The following is a 23,185-nucleotide window of genomic DNA, read 5'->3' on the forward strand; positions in this document are numbered from 1 at the left end:
TCTATCCCACGATGTTAAAAAGTGACAGTTATTTTATCACGTGGATAAAGATGGATAAAGCAAACCATAATACGCCGGCTGATACTGCTATATAAGTACCTACTCATGTTGTTATTTATGGACCATGTAGATTTACCAAGTATACTCTTCAGTGATCTTTTCATATCTTGAGTCAACTAACTAGAAGATTATATTTTATATTTCTTTTTTTATCGAATCCCGCGTAATCGTGTGGTAAGGAACATATGTAACTACTCGTATGGTTAATTTTAACGGAATGTGACAGCTTAAAAAGATTTTCCTTAATCTTGTTTTGTGTACATAACTTTGTGATTATTGTCTTGAAAATTATGATTTTTACATTAAATAAAATCTGATTTCAGTTTGTGGGCAAGGCCTAGTCTTATCAATCAACATTGTAAAGGATGACTCATGTGAGCCATGCTAGACCGGGCCGGGCCCGGGGCTCGGCGGCCGACATGTCATTTTCTATGACGGCAGATCGGTGATCGCGTGGTTCTTTCCATCGAAAACGAAGCGCTGGAAGCTCTGGCCCTGCCCCGGCCCGGTCTAGCGTGAGTCAACCTTAATGCTGTAACACTACTTAAGAATAAAATCAATTACTCAATTTTATAGGTACCTACGAATTCAGGAAGATGCTGCCAAAACGATTTCTCCACTAACCCATGCAATAACGTCATTAGTGTAGTTTCAATGCTTTATTTCGGAACGATGAAGACAAAACAATATTGATATTGGATAATGGAAAGATGGCGTGCAAGACACAAATTACTAGCGAGGAAAATTGCTATTTCCTACCGGTGCTCTATCTGGAGCTCCTTACCTTAACAAAATAAATAAGTGCTGTATCTAGTCCATTTCCTATGTATATTTCTTACTTCAAAGCAATAAGCAAATGCTTCTAGTGATGAAATCGTGACTAAATACATTTATTATAAAAAAAACGAATGCTTCCGTTTGAATTAAAACAAAAACAAATAATGCCGATAAATCTAGTGCATTAATTTATTGATGAACCTATGATTATTATTTATTTCATTACATCTGAATTTTAAAGAGAGACCAGGCGGTGTTACTAGTCTGAACTATTCATCTTGCTTTCTCTTGATTTCCTCTAGCGTACTTACCAAGATTGTATTCCCTTTATTTTATGCAACACTACAATATTATCAAATGAGTCCAAGTTATGTTTTCTATTAATTTTCAGCATCATATTTTAACTTTTGTAGTATCTTTGTTAAATGATCTATCCGAGAATTAAATGATGGTGTAGGAGTAGGATGCAACAAAAAAAATCCAAATTAATATGGCTATCTACATTGATAGCCATGTAAATCACTCAATTACGCTATTTATTACTATTTTGTATCAGCTATCAGAATTAATAACGTGTTAAATCAACGTCAGGTCAACTACCTCGATATAAACATCGTATTTGCCGTCTGTTCTATGAATACATACGTCTGTTTCAAATAATTATTCGATATTACCTCTCTGTATTGGCATGACGTTTTATACCTGAATGCCCCAGGGCATCGAAGTAGTACCAATTAATCGTCATCGCTACTCATAATAGTTCGCGGCATTATTCGCGGACTATATTACTAGTAATTAGCAACTCCTCGTGTACTAATAAAGTTGGTAACAAGCGCAGAAGCGCAGCAGTCTATTAGCAAATAGAGTCTTTAATACGGTGAAGTAGAAGACAGAACTTGTTCTTCAAACTATAAGTTGCAACTATCACATTAAACTTTTAACAATTTTAAACATAAGCTGGCTACTGTAAAAAAAACTGCTGCTACAAGTTTAGCACCATTCTCAAAGGAACTATTAAAGCAACTTTTGCAGTCTGCCTTTTTGATATATTCTACTAATATTCAATAAATTTGAAAGTAGAATACTCGTATTCACCATTAGCTATGATTTAAGGTGTAATATTTCAACTTTGACGCGTAATCGATGCTGCGGAGCTACAAGGAAAGGACATTTCCAACGTTTTCTTGGGTCATAACGTTTACTTCCTCGACGTTTTGGCAATCCCTCTAAATATAGGACCGGCCAAGTGCGTATTGGACCACGCACAAGGGCGGGTTCGTTATAGTATTCTTAACAAAACATTACTGTAAGTACCAAACAATTTAATTTAAAGCCGTGATCGGAAAGACGGAAACAAGATATTTAGAATGATCAGTGACGACGGAACCTTAAAAAAAGTATGTAACATATTTTCCCATTTTAGTACAAATAGCATATTGAAATAAATATGTTATACATATATTGTCATGAATATATAATTACCTATAAATCTAGTATATATGCGACTGGTTTCCATTGTTTGAGGTAACGTCACGAACATTGGTTTTCTTTCGTGTTAAAAAAAGTAAGTTTGTACAATGAAAATGGGCACAATGGAAAATATTTACAATAAACCTGTTTTCCCGTACTCATTATTAATATTATTATACGTACCGTGCGGTACCTAGTACCATTTTTTATCGCTCTTGAGTGTACAAGGTAGTTAAAATATTATCTGGCATGCAGTGACATTTAGTAGATGTGTAGTTGGCGTATGACGACACCTGTGTAGGTACGAAGTGCGTGCGTAGGCGAGGTGCGGTAAGCCACTATCATTACTCATGTTTCTCTTTGACACAGTAGGTATTCTCCGAGTTGTCTGCTGCTCCATGTGAGGAGGATTAAGTGCCGCCCGAGTACAGCTGTGTCCCGTCGGATAAACATAATTCACTAACGACATATGACAACACTAACTTAATAATGGTGCAAATTACGTAATAATATTATTGCGACTACGATAATCGGGGGATTAACATTGTACACCTTGTCGCTATTATGAGTGTAAATTAGGGTGGTTTTTCTGACAAATTATCTGTATTCTTTGTCCTTAAGAACTGCTGACTGGCTTTGATTAAATTATCATGTAATAAATTATCTACAAACCTCCTAATACTGTATATTTAGACATTTTATAAACCAGTTAATAGTTAATGTCGTGAAACAACTTAAGTGAGCCCTTCCTTGGAGAATTTAGAGATTTATATGGATAGGTAAGATGAACTAATCCGTTGACGATGGAATTGCGAAGGACACCTGATGCTCACAAAGAGAAACAGTTTATCCGAAAACACAAACGTATCTAGAGAGGATATAGTGCCTTAAGATAGTGTATTTGTAATATTTTGTTAGATAATATATACATTTGTAGGAATATTCGTTCAAATGTCGTTTTCGTATTAAGAGAGGAATAGTTTTATTGTATTCTCTTTCGCTAATGCTTGCAAAACAGATTCATTTCTTGTAACACGTAGCTTTATAAAATTGGGCCTTAGTTATTTATTACACATTTATCCACGTATTTTGAAGAATTTGATTTTTTTAATTTAAAGATACCTAATGGTTATTTACTATTTTTTTTATATATTACTGTTTAGAATGACCTGTTAATAACGCTTAATAATATAAATATAACATCTTCCAATTCTATAGGTCCCTACTTAATAAACCAGTCAATATCGATATATATAAATGTACCTAAATACCTAACAATCTGAGCAACGCTATTTAATTAAACTAAGTACCTAAGTACTTAAAATATTAAAGAACTATTTATAAATATGATACACACTACATACATATCTATATTGTACACCCACACAAAGTCCCGCACATAATGCACTATCAGGTAAGTACATACGGGACAGGGGATTGGTCGCGGCGTTCCCCCGAGGGTTATTATGACACTCGTGACACGCCGACTCGACCTGTCTTGCCCGTGCCTATCCAAATTACCGTAAGACCTTTAACTCACAAAGCGTTCTCATTCGATAAGTATACATAAAGTAATGCCCCAAATTCAAATAAGAGTATTGGAGATAATGTACCTACTCTTTATAACAAGAATGTCAGAAACTTTCATAACCATATTGTGTGATGTCGGAAATATTAAATTTAAATTTTTTAATATGTGATATCTGAATATCTGATATCAGTAGATGTGAACATTTCGAAACCCTAATTGGTAAACGAAAACTGGCTCAAATTTCATCATGTCAAAGTGACGTTAAAGACTTTTAACACTGACATATCGGTATCGTATCGCTGTAACATCTTATAGGTTTAGTTTGAATTGAGCCTTAATGCCATTAGTAGACTTTGAAAGAGAATTATAATTATGTTTTATGAACAAAGGTTTATTCAAACAAGAAATACATGTAATATAAACAAAATAAAAACAATTATAAACTAAAATTAAAACTACATAAAGCTACATGAACAAAACCGTAGTCGAATCGTGTTTAAATTTTTTTTTGTTTATTTTATTTAAGGTTTGTGTGATTGTTTGGGCACTTTATTTGCATCTAATGGCATTTACTGTGTGCAAAAATAGTTCAAAACATACCTGCCTCTAATTTAGTGAAACAGCAAAGTTATATTTTTATAATAAATCAAGCAATTTTCATGGAATTCGCAAAGTAACGCCAGTTTCATTGTTATACCTAATTTATCTTACTAAAATAATAATCGAACTCCGCCATTGAAAAAAATCTACACGTAATTTCAATTCACTACGCAATACGCAGCAGGCGAGTTTTCATTTGATGGAAAAAATAATAATAACGGCCATGATTTCGAAATTGAACGCGAAAGGAGTTTTCAAATAGGAAAATTCCAGTGAACCAGAGATTGGCCGGTTCGTATAAATTAATTTTGCCCTGACCCGTGTATTAATATTCAGAGCACTCTCGAAGTTGGCTCTAACTGCGAGCGGAAATACTCAAATTTATTAATTTTAGTAGCGTCTCGTCCCACGGGCCCCAATGCTTCTACTTACATGTCATTCCCTTGAATACTTATCTTTTAAAATACGACTGTCCCAAAAATAAGTATATTATTGGAAAAAATAACTACTAAACGTTTATAAATTTTTATTTTTTGCAAGTTTTAATGAAAAGAAGGCATTGAAGAGTGCGATTAAAAATAAAATTGAGCACATTTAGAAACAATTTTCATATTTCTAGCTTTTATTCAAAAATTGTTACAATTTTTAAGGTGCGTTTTAGACTTAAGTATGTTCGTGATTATTTTTATATTTTTTATCGAGCGAAAGTCAAGAATCAGGTTTCGAATCGATGAAGTGCCTTAAAATGCTTTTAAAATTTTTTGCAACCGTTTTTAGGGTTCCGTACCTCAAAAGGAAAAAACGGAACCCTTATAGGATCACTCGTGCGTCTGTCTGTCCGTCTGTCCGTCTGCCACAGCCAATTTGCTCCGAAACTACCGGACCAATTAAGTTGAAATTTGGTACACATATGCAAGTCTGTGACCCAAAGACGGATATGTAACGTCAACAAATGAATTTTAAACATAGGGGCTACTTTTGGGGGGTAAACGATAAAATTAAAAAACAAAGTTTTGAAAACTATATCGTGTTACATATCAAACGAAAGAGCTCATTTTGGGAATCTCAAATATATTTGTTATAAATTTAGGATAAAAAGTTTAGAAGTTATTCAAGAAAATAGACAAAAAATTACCATTCCCCCCCCCCTCTATCTCCGAAACTACTGGGTCTAAAATTCTGAAAAAAATACACAAAATAGTCCTTTACCTAAAGATGACAGGAAAACTTATTACAAAACTAGAGTCAGGCGTGAGTCGGATTTAAGAACATAAATGCGGTTAACGTTTTTTTAGGGACACAGCCGCAATGGTTTAAGTGAAACGTGATGTAGACAGCTATTGCGAAGGCCATAGGCCGATATCCGCATAAGGCCGAAGGCCCGAAGCGTCCCAAAGTGGCGTTCCTTTAGCTTCAAGCGTGAGTCGGACTGAAGACAAAAAATGCGACTAGGCTGTAACTGGCACATAGCCGCAATGGTACTTGTAGTACAGTCAACAGCAGAAGTTGTTCAAAGTTACCTTGACATGCTCTTATTGTTTTAACTATAAAGTCGCGTCCAGATCATTTTAAACCACTCACCCGCTTAGCAACTTCTGTTGCTGACTGTACTGATTGATTAGGTTACTATTGTTACGTGTTTTAAAAAGCACTAGGTATACAGGGTGGCTAAAAAATAAACTAAGTGTATTCCCGTTGCCAACGTGCAACCCTGAAATCGCGAGGAAAAATTTGGCTGTTTCATACATTTAGGCTGGTCCGTTTTCTATGGGAGGATACTTCTTTTTTCGCGATTTCTGGGTTGGTCCCATACTAAAAGTCGCTCAGTATAATCCCAAAACCTCCCTGGCTACGGAAATACACTTTTATTTTTGGCCATCCTGTAGGTATTATCTCTCTTCGGCCTTCGCTTTTAGAACACTTTCGGAAGTTGTAGGAAGCGCGACCCGTCGGACGCTCGAGTTTTCACTGTTTTCAGCTCTACGCATTTGGACACTTGTACTATTGTTCGGCATTTAATCTTCAGAGATGTAAAGATATAAGCCACCACGCCAGAAAACTTCATGTTACATCAAGACGTTTCACGTACAAAAAAATATTGAAAATTATGTGATGTACGGAACCCTTGAAAGGCGAGTCCGACTCGCACTTGACCAGTTTTTGTTGATAAACTCTGCTGCACCTGCGTGGCATGAGTTGAGAATTACAAATTCACAAATGACATGACAGCTTTTCATAAAAATAGAATAGAATATTTCACAATGAACGTTTTATAACATGTTAAGGCAAAACTTGTAATAATGAGAAGATGTCCCGTCATCAATCACGCATCGGCTCAGGTGGATCGCGTCACCAGCCCGTCCAAAGCATTTATCTATAGGTATTTATGTTTTTGTCATGTGGTTAGAGCCATGTTGTATTTATACGTAATACGTTATATTAAATACCGTAACATAATGATGTAATGCATTAATTTTAAACTATAAGCTATATAGTTTTTATATGGAGTAGGTGACATGTACAATTTTTGTAGACACATATTGGAAGTTTAGCACATTATATTATTTCGAAATATAACACTTAAACAATAATAATACGGTTAAACATATTTTTTTTATGGTGTTTAGGTACTTACTCGTATATTACAAGTACAGTTTAGTTATAATTTTATACCTTTAATTACCTACTCAAAGTAAATTATAGTTACAAACGGTGTACGTATAACTATGTTACGATATAGGATTATTATTCTATTTTTTCAATTAAAAATCAATAATAAATGTTGTATTCCCAATTTCGACAAAAACTATTCAAATAAAATATTCCATTTGCCCACCCGTCATACAAGCCTGAGCTGCAATTCTAGTTCCAATAACAGAATAAATTTAATTGCATAGTCCATTTAAAACAATGTTTGAACTGGGCTGTGCTTGTTTGATGTCCACCCAATATCACGCCTCTATTTTAAGACCTCAAACCAGTAAATAAAAGTGAGATCAACACCGATAAGCCTTTATTAAAATATCATTAGGTAAGTGAAAAAAGTAAAATGTCAAAATGAAAAAGTCGCCAGTGAGACGAGGGGCGGTAATTGACAGTGGTTGTATCAGCGCTGCAAACTTTTTATGACGTCATAAACACGAGATGAAATTATATCCTAACGGCCCAATAAACGGGAAAAACTCCTCTCAGCTACCCGTTATTACACGAACGGAAAGGCTCAGCGTCGTATTTGCCCTGCAGTTATATCAGTACTTACCTATTTATGACTTTACTACTGCTATTCAATTTTCATAGCGTAATATAGGCAGATTTCGGTGCCACCGAGGTTAATAATTAACGCGACTTTAATAAACGTATTAATCACATTTCCGATTTATTTCGGGAGCGTTTCGTTTCGTATTGCTTACGCAACATTGCAACTTATTAATCAATGGAAAACCGTTGCGCTAGCAAACGGTGGGATCGGACCGTTGGGGAATGGTGCTGAATCTCCCAATTAGCATTTAATTTAGTTTTATATCTCATTTCATTTCAATGCTGAACAACACCGAGCGACCCTCGTCACAAAAGCCTTTCAGTGGAAAATAACAAGACCTTTGTTTATTTTCTTTATCATTTTCCACTCGAAATGCTGCTAAAGCAACAATTAGTCTCAGTAAATTAAATCCTGATCCTAAAAAACAACACGCTGTGCCTTATCTTCCCCACAACCGGTTATTGGCCAGTACCGGTCGGTTCAAGCTGTTGCAAATATTTATTTTGACTCCCCCTTTAAAATCGTAATTTTCCGGTAATTAAAAGACAGTGAAATAAAGTCCAGTAAAGCGATATGAGCAGGCAAAAACAAAAATATATTTTATAGGAGGTAATTGACATTCTGTTGAAATTAAACGCCGGTTCTCAGCTAAACTAGGAAGTTTAAGCGACGTCGCGCCACGCAGCCGCTCCGCGCTACACCGCCGCCCGCCTTCTGCTCTGCACCGCTGCAAGATAAACTTTAGAGGGAGTTACACAACTCTTTAAATGAGCAGCGTCTTGTTGGAGTTGCAACACTCGCCGTCAACTCCCTATATTTACTTACCAGTGGTTTATACCGCTGCTTCTTTTGGCTATCTACTTCTAAATAATATTCGAAGGAACGTGTTGCTGAAGTAGGCAGAATGAAAAGATTCGTTTTTATATTTGAAATTGAACCTGATTCTTATTCATTTACATAGTAGAGTAATAAAACCTAAGCATAATAGGTTACGTAAATCAATTTTTAACCACTGTGAGTTACTCAGTCTGAATACGAAATCGCAAAGAAAACCCGACCGAACTTAAAATTCATCGTTGGTCTGCAATTAATTCATTTTCCCGATAAAAACCGTACTTTTCATAAGTCATATTATTAAAAAGTGCTCGGCACTTGAATGAAAATAAGGGTACCTATTTTGTTTTTTTTTTATTTATACTGCATTAATAAATAGGTAATTGTTTTGATTGCATGTCTACATACTGAAGATATTATTATGTGTACATATTGAACATATTAAGTGGCTTGTGGAATGTGTACCTATAGCATAGCAGGAAAATAGAGGTTGTAGTTTAAAACAATTTCGGCCTTAAAAACTAATTTATTCGTAGGTACCAACTATAAAGCCACACTTAATTGTTTACAGACCACCAATCAGATTAAAATATTTTTCGACATGAAAAGCAATTTACAGAGTTGGCCACAGCACAATACCCGTCAGGAGCAGCTTGGATCTGCAATATCTGGTTGAGGTGGGAACGCTGCACATTTTGCTTGCAAAATAATTCCAACGCCATTTTTGTTCTGAAAAGAATTTATATTGTGTCACTATGGATTAATGGGCACGGTTATAGGCGTAACAATTGCATGTACCTATTAACTAAATTCATTTTACGTAAAAGCTCTACAACAAAACATATTTTTAGTGACCGACATACGATGAATACAGAAAAGAATCCATAAATATGGACATATGAAAAAAAAAAGAATATCTTCACCGTCCTTAATTTTATTTAGGCATGACTCAAAATCTCAAATCTTTTTAAGAGCTTGATCGATCATGGTATAAATGTTTATTGAGCCATAGCTCAATAAACATTATGCCATAGCTCAATAAACAATTATGACTTTAGCGTAAACTCAAAATCTCAAATCTTTTTAAGAGCTTGATCGATCATTATTGAGCCATAGCTTAATAAACATTTATACCATGATCGATCAAGCTCTTAGTCCATAGACATAGATAGCTCTTAGTTAATAGTCCATAGACTATGGATACAAGAAGTCTTGCTTTAAATTAACAGAAAAACGTGACATGAGAAGTTAGAATATTGGAGAAGCTGCAACAGTTACACTCGTGAGGCTGGCACTCTTTTAGATTCCATTCCTTTTAGGAGGCTAATAAAAAATTTAGAGTGGCGGCCGACTTTTTACGTCCGTTGATGTTTTGGGCACATGCACGAAAACCATATAAACATTTCCATCTGTAAGTGTTTAATAAATTAAAAATCCTAACGTTAATGTACGCACGTTTATACGTAACAAGTGTTTAAATATTAAGTGTGAAATAAAGGGTTAGTAAAGTTAACGAGACTTCTTTAATTTTAACTATCCTGTATAAAGTTTAACTAAAACGACGCTCGAGACACCACGCTTAAGTAAAGAGGTTAGAAGGCTCTCGACACGCGCGAGCGATCAGGCTCCTAATTTGCATTGATCGATTATAAATTGATTAGTTTGAGTAGCTAAGTGTTTAGTCTATTCTAACCCTATTACGCTCGGGTGATTTTCAAACTGCTCCTGTTAAAATGTGATGAATAGCGCGATACGACGCTCTCTATCTTGACTCGAATAATTCCCGAAGAAGCTCTGAATGAGGGTAAGCATCTTGACGTGATTAATTGTGATCCGTTTTACGAATGCGTAACGTAGTTTAATAGTGAAGGATTTAGTTGTTGGAATAACATTCCTTTGAACTGATATCACTGAGATTTGACAATACCCTAGCTCACCCTCGTGAATGTTTACGTATTAAAAAATGCCTACGAATAAAATTACTACAGATAAAATCGTAAAATAAATAACATAAAAAGTGAACAAGGTTGCCTTCGTCATTCACATCTGTTTTCATTAAAAAAAAACTCAGCCTGTATACCTGCGTCCAACTGCGTCCCACTGCTGGGCACAGGCCTCCTCTTATGCGCGAGAGGGCTTGGGCTGTAGTCCCCACGCTAGCCCAATGCGGATTGGGGATCTGTATTCATTATAATTCGAATACGTGCAACTAACACAATTACGTGCCGCAGGGTACCTACGTATTAAATTTCTATTTATAATACGTTTAAGTGTTTGAATAAATGCAGCGTAATTTTATAGCGGAGGCCGCAATATTCGCGCGGTTGAAAATTTGAGAACACGCCCGCCTCGCTGATTTCAGTTCATATGATGCAACTACATTCAAACGTTGCCTCTCAGTTACACACAGTAGCCCAGCCATTGCAATTAGTGCGATACATAAAGCAGAACCAGGCCAAGATACGTCGCGGAACTGCATGAATCACCGTTCACATTCGGACTTCCTAAATATCTGCGGAAGTTTAAAGCTGCTGTGCTAAGTGAAATAACAAACATTTAAATAAAATGTAAGTACCTAATTATTATATAAATACTTATCGACGTAGTAAATTAATATTAATTACATTCTGCGGAATAACCATGTTAATTGGTGCTCCATTTAATACCTAACGGAATATTGTATTGTATTGTGTCTAAGGTCGTTTCTCAAAAAGTTGGCACCGCCACCTGTAAATAGGTTTATGTTAGAACTTTTTTTTCGTTATGTACAATTTTTATATATAAAAAATTAATACATATTTAGAGAGACTTTTTACACAGAGGCCTAATACTTTGAAAAAAATTTAATAAATATTGATTACAAAAAAAAATATTGTAACTACGTTTATCCGTTAACCTGCCGTGTCCCAACGCGAGGTACTGATGTTCCGAGCTATGAAAACCACACAAAATATTAACTTAATTTAACGGCATTACCGTATTTTATTAACATATATCCTTAAGTTTTAAAGTATTACTATCGCATAACAATATTATACTTATATTTTAAGTTATTCGGCTTCAAAGTTTGTCCAAGGCAATTCTTAACAGTCACCTGGCGCGTCACATTCACGACGATTGTATAACCCCCACCGCACCTTTCCCGTCTCACTCCGCACGAGCTGAAGCCGTCACTCATCAGCTATCACCTGGTAGGACGAAGACGTGGTTATTGTGCTTCGCAAATAAAACACAAACGACAAAGTATCGGAAATTGGAGTTTGTAATGGGTAAGTACTCTTTATCCTGGAGTCGATATCTTGCAAATTATGTAACCTATCGCATTACTATCAAGATATGTAACGTAAACAATAGTTTAGTTTTATATGCCTAAGTATGGAGTTCATCAAGCTAATACATTTTGTGTATTCGCGATATAACTGCCATTTTCCCCATCACCTGCATATCGTCCACCTGGCTAAAACTGCCAGGTGGCTGAGATTTTGCGGCAGGTTAATGTCACTGATACCACAACTAATACTCGTAACTATATAATTATATAGCGGTTATATCGCTTTTGTGTGTTAATTTAGGAATAAAAACTATCCTGTCTGTTAAAGCTGCATATTATTGAAATTTTTGTACTTTTGTCTTAAGTCTCGTTAACCTGTCCAAAAAAGTCAGGTGAATGATGCAATGGCAGGTGAACGAAGCGTCCTTCACCTGCCATATGACAGGTGATCGATAATTATTTAAAATCCACGTTACATATACTCAAACTAGATTTGTGACGTCCCACGGGAAAAGGTACCTTATGAGGGTTTTTAGTTTTAGACATATATTAAAATGTTTTGTAAAAAGTATAAGTATATGCAGATTAGTCCCGTTCTTGTCAAAACCCAGTTCTGATGATGGGATCTATGAAGAATCGAGGGAACTCCTCAAATCTTAAAGGCATACATATAGTGATTTTTGTGTTTTTATTTACAAATCAAGCATTGTATACATTCACAAAAGTGACATTGGATGAAGTGGAACTGCTGATGAAGATCAGAACGAAACTCTTCAACGACGCGTAGTTCACGTTTGGCGATTTGTCCTCTTCGTTATGTTTGTTAAGCAAGATAAGTTTATAACCTGCATTTTTGTCAATCTCGAGTTCTGATGATGGGATCCATGAGGAATCGAGGGAACTCCTCAAATCTTAAAGGCATACATATAGTGATTTTTGTGTTTTTATTTACAAATCAAGCATATACATTCACAAAAGTGACATTGGATGAAGTGGAACTGCTGATGAAGATCAGAACGGAACTCTTCAACGATGCATAGTTCACGTTTGGCGATTTGTCCTCTTCGTTATGTTTGTTAAGCAAGATAAGTTTATAAGCTGCATTTTTGTCAATCTCGAGTTCTGATGATGGGATCCATGAGGAATCGAGGGAACTCCTCAAACCTTAAAGGCATGCGTATAGTGACTTTTGGATTTACATCAGAAAATCAAGCATTTTCATTAAAAACTGTCGCATTTGATGAAGTGGAACTGCTGATGATGATTAGAACAGAACTCTTCAATGATGCATAGTACACGTTTGGCGATTTAGATTTTGACTTGGATTGGGACTGGGGTGGGACCCGGACCCAGACTCGGGCCCGGACTCGGACCCGGACTGTGACTCGGACCCGGACCTAGACTCAAACCCGGAGTCGGACCTGGACCTGGATCCCGGCTCTTATCTGAACCTGAACCCGGACCTAACCTGACCTGACCTTGCACCAAACCTGAGTTCCACTAGGTACTGCGAGGGTTCAGCATCAGCTCTATCTTGGGTACTGCTCTCCCAAGTCCTCATCGAGACGTGTCGAATGACCAAAACAGCGTGTGTCTATGTTGCACCAAACCTGAGTTCCACTAGGTGCTGCGAGGGTTCAGCATCAGCTCTATCTTGGGTACTGCCCTCCCAAGTCCTCATCAAAACGTGTCGAATGACCAAAACAGCGTGTGTCTATGTTGCACCAAACCTGAGTTCCACTAGGTGTTGCGAGGGTTCAGCATCAGCTGTATCTTGGGTACTGCCCTCCTAAGTCCTCATCAAGACGTGTCGAATGACCAAAACAGCGTGTGTCTATGTTGTACCAAACCTGAGTTCCACTAGGTACTGCGAGGGTTCAGCATCAGCTCTATCTTGGGTACTGCTTTTCCAAGTGCTCATCATGACGTGTTGGATGACCAAAACAGCGTGTGTCTATGTTGCACCAAACCTGAGTTCCACTACGTGCTGCGAGGGTTCAGCATCAGCTCTATCTTGGGTACTGCCCTCCCAAGTCCTCATCAAAACGTGTCGAATGACCAAAACAGCGTGTGTCTATGTTGCACCAAACCTGAGTTCCACTAGGTGCTGCGAGGGTTCAGCATCAGCTGTATTCTTGGGTACTGCCCTCCCAAGTCCTCATCAAGACGTGTCGAATGACCAGAACAGCGTGTGTCTATGTTGCACCAAAACTGAGTTCCACTAGGTACTGCGAGGGTTCAGCATCAGCTCTATCTGGGGTACTGCTCTCTCAAGTGCTCATCAAGACGTGTTGGATGACCAAAACAGTGTGTGTCTATGTTGCACCAAACCTGAGTTCCACTAGGTGCTGCGAGGGTTCAGCATCAGCTCTATCTTGGGTACTGCTCTTCCAAGTGCTCATCAAGACGTGTTGGATGACCAAAACAGCATGTGTCTATGTTGCACCAAACCTGAGTTCCACTAGGTGCTGCGAGGGTTCAGCATCAGCTCTATCTTGGGTACTGCCCTCCCAAGTCCTCATCAAAACGTGTCGAATGACCAAAACAGCGTGTGTCTATGTTGCACCAAACCTGAGTTCCACTAGGTGCTGCGAGGGTTCAGCATCAGCTCGATCTTGGGTACTGCCCTCCCAAGTCCTCATCAAAACGTGTCGAATGACCAAAACAGCGTGTGTCTATGTTGCACCAAACCTGAGTTCCACTAGGTGCTGCGAGGGTTCAGCATCAGCTGTATCTTGGGTACTGCCCTCCCAAGTCCTCATCAAGACGTGTCGAATGACCAAAACAGCGTGAGTCTATGTTGCACCAAACCTGAGTTCCACTAGGTACTGCGAGGGTTCGGCATCAGCTCTATCTTGGGTACTGCCCTCCCAAGTCCTCATGAAGACGTGTCGAATGACCAAAACAGCGTGTGTCTATGTTGCATCAAACCTGAGTTCCACTAGGTACTGCGATGGTCCAGCATCAGCTCTATCTTGAGTTCTGCTCTCCCAAGTGCTCACCAAGACGAGTTGGATGACCAAAACTGCATGTGCCTATGTTGCACCAAACCTGAGTTCCACTAGGTACTGCCAGGGTGAATAGACAGTAAGATTGTATGTTTACTTATTCACAGAAACTTGTTGTTAAATTGGGAATCGAATCGAAGGTGAGGTGGGTCAGAATCCAAAATTTTAATCATCATGGTGGACAATAAGGTCCCTTTTTACAGAAGATGACACATTTTTCGATTATTTTTAGAAGGCATTGAAAATGATGTGGTGGACAGGTGGATGACACTCATTACAGGTGAACGATGACAAGAAACCAGGTTAACGGCAACGGACACAGGTTAATGACGCCTCTCGATAACCTGTCAATATTTTCATTGGAATTTGTACTTATTTCTCGATAACCTGCTTCTACTATCGATAACCTGGAGACAAAATATCTTTCACCTGTCCTTGATATCATTAACCTGAATTTCAAACGCCTATATCTCCTAAACTAATTGAAGGAATTGCTTCCCTTCCACATTTTCTAATAGTTAAAGTTGCCTTTTAACGATCCCAATAAAAAAAAAATGCGAAAATGCAAAATTTTTGAAAAACGTTAACGTTAACCTGGCGGTGCCAACTTTTTGAGAAACGACCCTAATCACCTGTTGTTGATTCTGAGTAAATAGGAACAATAGAGTCAGACAGAATTTAAACTAGGTTACTAAACTAACTACCGTAAAATGGGGTAAGTTGGGTGAAATTTGACTTCCAAACCTCGATAAAATTTTATTTTTACATGTGAAAACTGAATGGTGTCATAAGTGGTTCGTTCGTATTCATAATAAGTGGTTCGGACGTTTGTATTTTATTTTGGGTAGTTCCATTTCATAACTTTGACGATAAAGAGGAAAACCCACCTCACCCTGTAGTGCCTCATATTTGGGGTGAGAGGGTTTTTCATACAAAGGTGATTTTGGAAGATTGTTGGATCGATTTTTTTTTATTATGCGTATTACTATAGCCCCATTTTAAATTGGAATACATTATTTTTGTAGCAGTAGCCTTAAAAACCCTTCTCACCCCCCTCTCAAACCTTTTCTCCCCATTCATAACCCAACTCTCCCCGCGAAACCTACTCACCCCGTTTTACGGTACGAGTAAATATAATAATTAAATCGACTATTCTGATATTCACTTACAAAATATTTGTAAATATATCGATGGCAAAATATTTGTTACATGCCCACTTGCTCGTTCCTAAATTATTATCATAACATACGAGCGGCCACTATGACCAAACCCTCCGAGCCCGAAGATAATTTTCATAATAAAACATCCCTTTTCTCAGGCACTTTGCTGTAAATCAAGTTTTCCGACCGCCCTTTCAATTTCCTGACCACAATACTGCGCCCGCCAAACGAAATTTTCATTAGCTCTTAAAACAACCCACGTTCGGTCCAAAATAATATTTTCGCTAACTGATTAACATCAGTGTGTAGGCTTCGTTGGGCTTAATAGATACATAGTGTAAAGTGTGTGGAGAAGGGAGAAAGAGAGAATTAAATACATGTAAATTATTAATGTCTCTACCCTCCATCCATCCCATCTCCAGTATCCCATGTCCTGTTAATACTAACAATCAGGCCTATAATGGTGCCTCTCTATTCCCAGACTTATATTATGATCAGAGCAAAAAAATATATACGTTAAAGGAATAAAGCCTCTTATATGCTATTTTGTTTTATGCATTAAACGTTTTTTATGCTCCAAACATTTTCAGTCTGCATTTTAAGCTTCAACTTTGCGTTTGGTCCTATCAACGGTTTGCAGGCCGAGCCAGTGGTTTGAGACAAAGTTAACACAATTTTTGGGTCCTTGTTCGACTAAAACCCTAGTGGACGGAATAAGCCACATTGACCAAAAATCGAAAATAACGCGATGTTTGTACCGTTCTTAATTCACAGTGGGTACAATTCTCGTATCGAGTTCTAAAACATTACTACCGGTTGCTCGATCGCCGTTATTTCCTACTAGTTCTACGAGTACTATCTCCTGATAGTTAATAGTGTTTTTACTATTGCGCCAATGCCATTAGCATTCAGGACGTGGCCTTGTTGGAATCAGTTGTTTTATTTAATTTGGAGCACGTTCTTTATTTCGCCCGTGCCAGGCGGTGCCGAGCCGGTAATGCTTCGACGGCTGCATATTTGCCTACCACCACTTTCATGGTCACATTTTTCTATATTTATCACCCTCACAGTTTTTAAGTTACTGTAGAGTAATCGAGTACTTTTAAAGAAGTTATTCGTGTCTATAAAACGACTTCTACCTCATAATAGTAATTACTCCAATTGGCACAGTAAAAGGCTCTAAAGTCTAAAGAATACGGCAGCTGGCGATGGAAGTCGTACAAGATGTTTACAAATTAGCAATTTTTCATGTTGAAATTTGGCTAAAAATTTGCGTTAACTTAAAAATAATGTTTATCAACTGTAATGACGGTGATTAAGTATATCGATAACCACAGCTATTTAAGGAAAATAAAATTACCAAAGTTTATTAAAGTACTGGTGAATGTAAATGACGTATTGAAATTGAATCGATAATCTTTTGGCTACTACCTATCAAAGCTGTAACTTATTAATCTAATTTTAATTATCTGTTATAATTATGTGTTTTTTAGGTTCAATAAATTTTCTTTTTAATTATCAGTCTGTGCACATGCAAAACCTTTTGTATTATGTTGAGAATGCGACGCACTGGTATTCCAATTCACGTTACCGAATATGATACCGTACGATAGTCCGTTCGAGAAACTCTAAACGGTGAAAAATAGAAATACTACTCCTAAAAATACGTGTGATACCTCATTCGATTCGTCATGATCAGTGATCGTACATTTTCCAGCATTTTTGGTGCAGCAGAGTGGTGTTAACGGAATTGGTATAAATAATTTCAACTGAAATGGTAAATTAAGGTTAATATTAACGTAATTAACGCTAATTAATCATTAGGGTTGAAATTATGTACTTATACCAATTCCGTTAACACCTGCTGGAAAATGTACGATCACTGGTCATGATACTTTTTGAGATATTGGGGAAATAAAAAATATCTACTTTTCCCCCCTTTTTTGGTTTTATAACTTTTAACTTTTGATATTTTTTTATGTGCTAATACACGCTTCGATTATATTTTTCTAGGCATCATGACGAATCTAATTAGTTATCACACGTATTTTTAGGAGTAGTATCTCTATATTTCACCGTTTTTAGTTTCTCGAACAGACCAGTAATTTTGTAGGAAACGCTACGGCGCTATAGAAGTGGCTCGTAGCTTGCTCTTCGCACTGAGATGATAAGATATGCGCTCCAGGCGTGTGCATAACATGAATATTGTATAAACGATGGTTGTTATTCATGAACGATAACATCACATGTGCAGGCGCGTTCGCGGTTGATGACAATACATGACATTCTGTGTGTTTGGAATTTGGTTACAAAAGTTGGAAATTATCCGGTACGTCTACCGGAGGATAGTAAATAGAAATGACCGACAACACCGGTAGAAGACCGCACGCCTCGTGTCGTGTCTCGTCATTGCTGTAGATGATTTCCTTTTTTGCGCTTTAACTTTGTCACTTTTGTCATCTTCTGTGCTGTTATTGCTATTTACTTAGTTATAATTCGCTTTCACAGGCACAAAAGTACAATGATATAATATAGGTAGAATAATACGCATATTTTTACTTATAGTCACTTTGAGAAGTTAAAAGTAGGCCCCTAATTAATGCTCATTGTCCATGATAATGTTGCCAGTCTTATTGACTGCCAAGTGCCAACATTATCTAAGTATGACCCAGCCTTAGGACAGGCTCAATTTTTACTATATAATGTGTCCGAATATTATAATTATTCGTGTTAAATATTCTAGGTAAACACTATGGTCTAATGTAGAAAAATGAAACACTATGGCGCATATAAGAGAGTAGAGACTGCACGATCCCACAGTCAAACCGTGTAAACTGTTTTGTGGGACACTGTAATTGTATAAGATGTATATTTTTATGTTAATAAATAAATAAATAAATATAAATATGAAGTACATTAGTAAAAGTATTCGCTGTCAATGGGTAAGTCTCGGTAGCTCATTTGGTAAAACAGCACCGGTAACAGACAGACACACAGTGTTTTACTTATTTTATTTCCATGAACTTTCAGTCAATATTACTGTAGCTCTCATTCAATATTTATTGAATACCTACATACTTATATCAAAATCGCCGAAGCATCGAGAACACATCTCATTTATTCTGCACTCGTTATACACTCACTCATGACAAAATGAGGACAACGATACAACGAAGAGGCCATAAAACGGCGCAAAACAATTGCAATCGGTTTTTTGTTATAACAGTCCAGGTGTGTTCTGTGATATATTGGCAAATCGAATCGTTTACGTGGTTCAGCAGGCGCTTGGCAAACGGTTAGGTACCGCAGCTGACTTAAAACGAATATTTTAGTAAGGACAAACCATTACTCATTGAAGCCTCTCTCATGTGTACTAGCTATACGGCGAGGAGATACATTAATGTTACAAAACAGTTTAGTACCTGCTTCAATGTTTACAAACTGGGGCAGCTCATACTTAGTTGTATTATATTGTGATACAGTTTTGATAAATTATTTTCCCGAGTCAGAGGAGTGTGCATGTGCATTGTGCATAAAAAAGGCTAACAACAATATGACGAGATGAGTTTTTATACTGGATTATAACTATGCGCCTGGAGGCCTACATCAGTGGGTACAGGTACTTGAACACTAGCTATGAAACCATTCATAGATTCTACTGGTAGGTATTGACATCAAATTTTATTTGTTTATTTTATTACGTAAGATACACATCCACACAGTTTTCCTATACAGTAGTATAGGCGATTAAAGATAAACATTATCAACTTTCGTGATTTTTCTCTCCGAACAATAGATTAAGTACGTCAGTTCAACAGGCAACTTGGTCAATTGTGAGTAGGGCTTTTGTGTGCCTATGAAACTAAGTACTTATTAAAAATTCTGAAACTTGTAACGCAATCTGAAAATCTAAAAGTTATTTTAACCACTAACCTTTTTAACGCATGTACAAAGTTGTTTTAAGAGCATTCTACACACACGACACACACTGAAACTCGTTTGACATCTTACAAGCTTCTGTAAGATTATTGTAAAATTCACGTAAAGAAGATTTAGTCACCGTTACTAAGACAGTCTTTCAATAAAACAGTTTGACGCCGCCATTCAAGGCGTACAAAATGCCTACTAATAGGAGTTAAGCATGTCTCATAACTTATTACTGAGTGAAACATTATTGATTCAATACCTTCGTTACCTACGTTCCTTGTAATTATAATCTCCTCGTTAGCTCGGAATTTGTACTTTGAGGATTTTTATGTCGCATGCCACTCAAAGAAATGGTAATAAAAACATAATAATTACTTAATTGTTTAGATTTAAGCATTGTAGATTTAAGATTCATTTTCACATAAGATGTGGCTGTTTATACGAAACCTGGTCTTACGCTAACCCTTTTGTTTAAAGGGGCCCACTGATTACCAGTCTGCCGGACGATATCGGACTGTCAGTTTAAAGGAAAATTTGACAGCTCTGAACAACTGACAGGCTGATATCATCCGGCGAACTGGTAATCTGTGGACCCCTTAACTGTGTCAAATGCGACTGCCTCTATTTTGCTAATACTAATTCGTAGATCAGTTTTCCGAAAATGTCACACCATCGTGCATTGAACGCAATAGGTACGGTGCTGTTACATTTTAACAATTTACGATGCTAAACTAGCACAATGGAACAAAACCTACTTCTGGAAGTCATTATGTTTATAATGTCACTAAGTTTTTTTTTATACTGGGTGATGCCTAAAACACGAGCAGATAATTAAAACATAGATTGTACTCCTCAAACGGTGACACTTTTGTTCAACAACTTTTAAAAATTATGAAGTATTTAGACTCTCTATTTCTCGTACAAAATAAATATTACCTTCAATGGACGTCATCGCCACGCCATATCATTGTGATTGACGTTGCTTGTCACGTCTTACATAACAAAATTCGCAATACATTGCGTCTTAGAATAAACTTCAAAGTGTATTTATCAAACTACAAGTTATTTTTAAAAGTCGCTGTACAAATGTTGGTCAGTATGAGGAGTACAGTCTACAGTTTAATATTATGCTCATATTACAGGCCACACCCGGTATTTTTCCATGCTATTATCTATGTGAATAGAACTGTCAGGAGAATTACAGCGTCTAAAGTTAAAATACTGTAGTAGCTATAAAGGACGGGTCGGGACTATGTCGCGTGTCGGACCCTAAACACTTAACAACCGCAGGTATTGCTGATGTATGCCTGTGTAAGTTGTAATTTAATGAATTTAATCTATTATGGTTGGTTGCCTTGGAATTACTGCGTTGTCTCGCTGTAATGTCGAGGCATCACAAGCGGATTACTCCGCATTAGGCGGCGTATACCTCCTTGATTTGGATACTCGAAAGCCCATATATCCACATATTGCTTCGAAGTAAGTAAAGATTATTTACAGGTACATAAATTACTATACTAACATTTACTAGTTAAATATAATACACTCATATACCTACTTATATATTTCTTTAAATACGTACATACTTAGGTAAGTAGAAATAAAATAATATGACAAGTAAGTAATAAAAAAACTAAACGTGTGTACATGACTACATAAAAGCTTTTCTGGTTTTCATGGGGACGTAACAGAGATCTACGACTTTTTGCACTCACTTGTGTCCAGAATAAATACTTACAAATATTCATAACAGTTCATACATTTTCAAGGATATAATGTTAATAATACGCATAACTTTGTAATTTCTTAGTTACTTATTTTTATTTAAATTCCACTAAATACCATAATAATCATAAATTGTTTTTAAATAAGTAATCGTAAAATCAACGTCATTTATTTAGCAATGAACTAGATTGTTAAGTTAATGTTGTTACCTAAATACCTAGGTTGTAAGGCAGCAGATGTACCTATTTACGCTACAGAGAATAATTTTATTCACGAGACAGGCTTACAGCAAGGTACGGAGTGATATTATCTTTCAGTTGGTTCTGAGCTTGTATTTAGTATAGTAGGTACATTGAATAAGCTAACAGGATTTCCTGCATGGTATATAACATGTATATTTTATTATATATTTCCAGTAAATTTTGATTTAAAAAACCACTATATTTAGTGTAGGTACTTTAAATTGGATACTTTTAATATTATTTCATCATGACCAACCTATAATTTATTTGAAATTTTGTATACCTAATTGTCTTTACGCTACCCAAACGCGGATTGTAGACTTTAACCAACCTTTGATGTAACTGATATAAGTATCACATTTCAGAAACTGTATTATGATGATATTTCGTACCTATGTTTAGGTAATGTCCATAAAATAAGAAAAACGTAATAACGTAGGTATGTTGTAACTCTAACCTCAATATTTGTCTCTGTTAACTACACGCCGAGTGTTTACATAGGACAGTGGAGTTGTAAAACGTCATCGTCAATTAGCTATTAATCATTCATCTTTATATGTACATTTGAGTTATAATTACTTGTTAGAAAGGGATAAAACATAAAGTAACTAATTAATGGAAGCTTCAAAAGGTTTATCAATAAGGGTGTAATGTAATCGGTGCAACCTAAAAAAAATTTACCAAAATATTTAGATTTCTTTACCTACCCAATAATTGCCAATGATTTAAACAAAAATGAAATTAAAATTATTTAAACAATTTATGTTACTTTTGTAGGAAAATGACGGAATAAGCTGTATAAGTTAGCAGACGTATGTATCATTATCATCATCATCTCAGCCATAAGACGTCCACTGCTGAACATAGGCCTCCCCCTTTTTTGGGGGGTGAATGCCATAATCGCCACGCTTGGCAGGCGGGTTGGCGATCGCAGTCGAGTACACCGAATTTGAGGGACGCTGCTGCCCGTCCACCGGTAGTCTTGGACGTGGTTTAAGGACATACCCGGGTCCTGGACGCAGTTTAAGGACATACCCGGGTCCACGGGACGTATGTATGTATCCGCAGATTTCAGATATTTTATTCTCCCGCATAGTGTGTACCTATGCTTGAGGTATATGATACATTATACTATTATACCATATAACCTATACATTATTCATAAAATACGAACTAAAACCTTTAGAGGAAATACTTATTTTAAATTAAGCATCTTAATAAAAAGTATAGAAACATCTCTGCATGTATGTCATTGTGTAGGTAAGTGTTACCTACGTGATGGTGACAAAGGTTTTTACGGGACGGCGCGTTGCTTATTGCC

The sequence above is a fragment of the Cydia fagiglandana genome, chromosome 9 (genome assembly GCF_963556715.1).
Source record: "Cydia fagiglandana chromosome 9, ilCydFagi1.1, whole genome shotgun sequence".
Classification (NCBI taxonomy): Eukaryota; Metazoa; Arthropoda; class Insecta; order Lepidoptera; family Tortricidae; genus Cydia; species Cydia fagiglandana.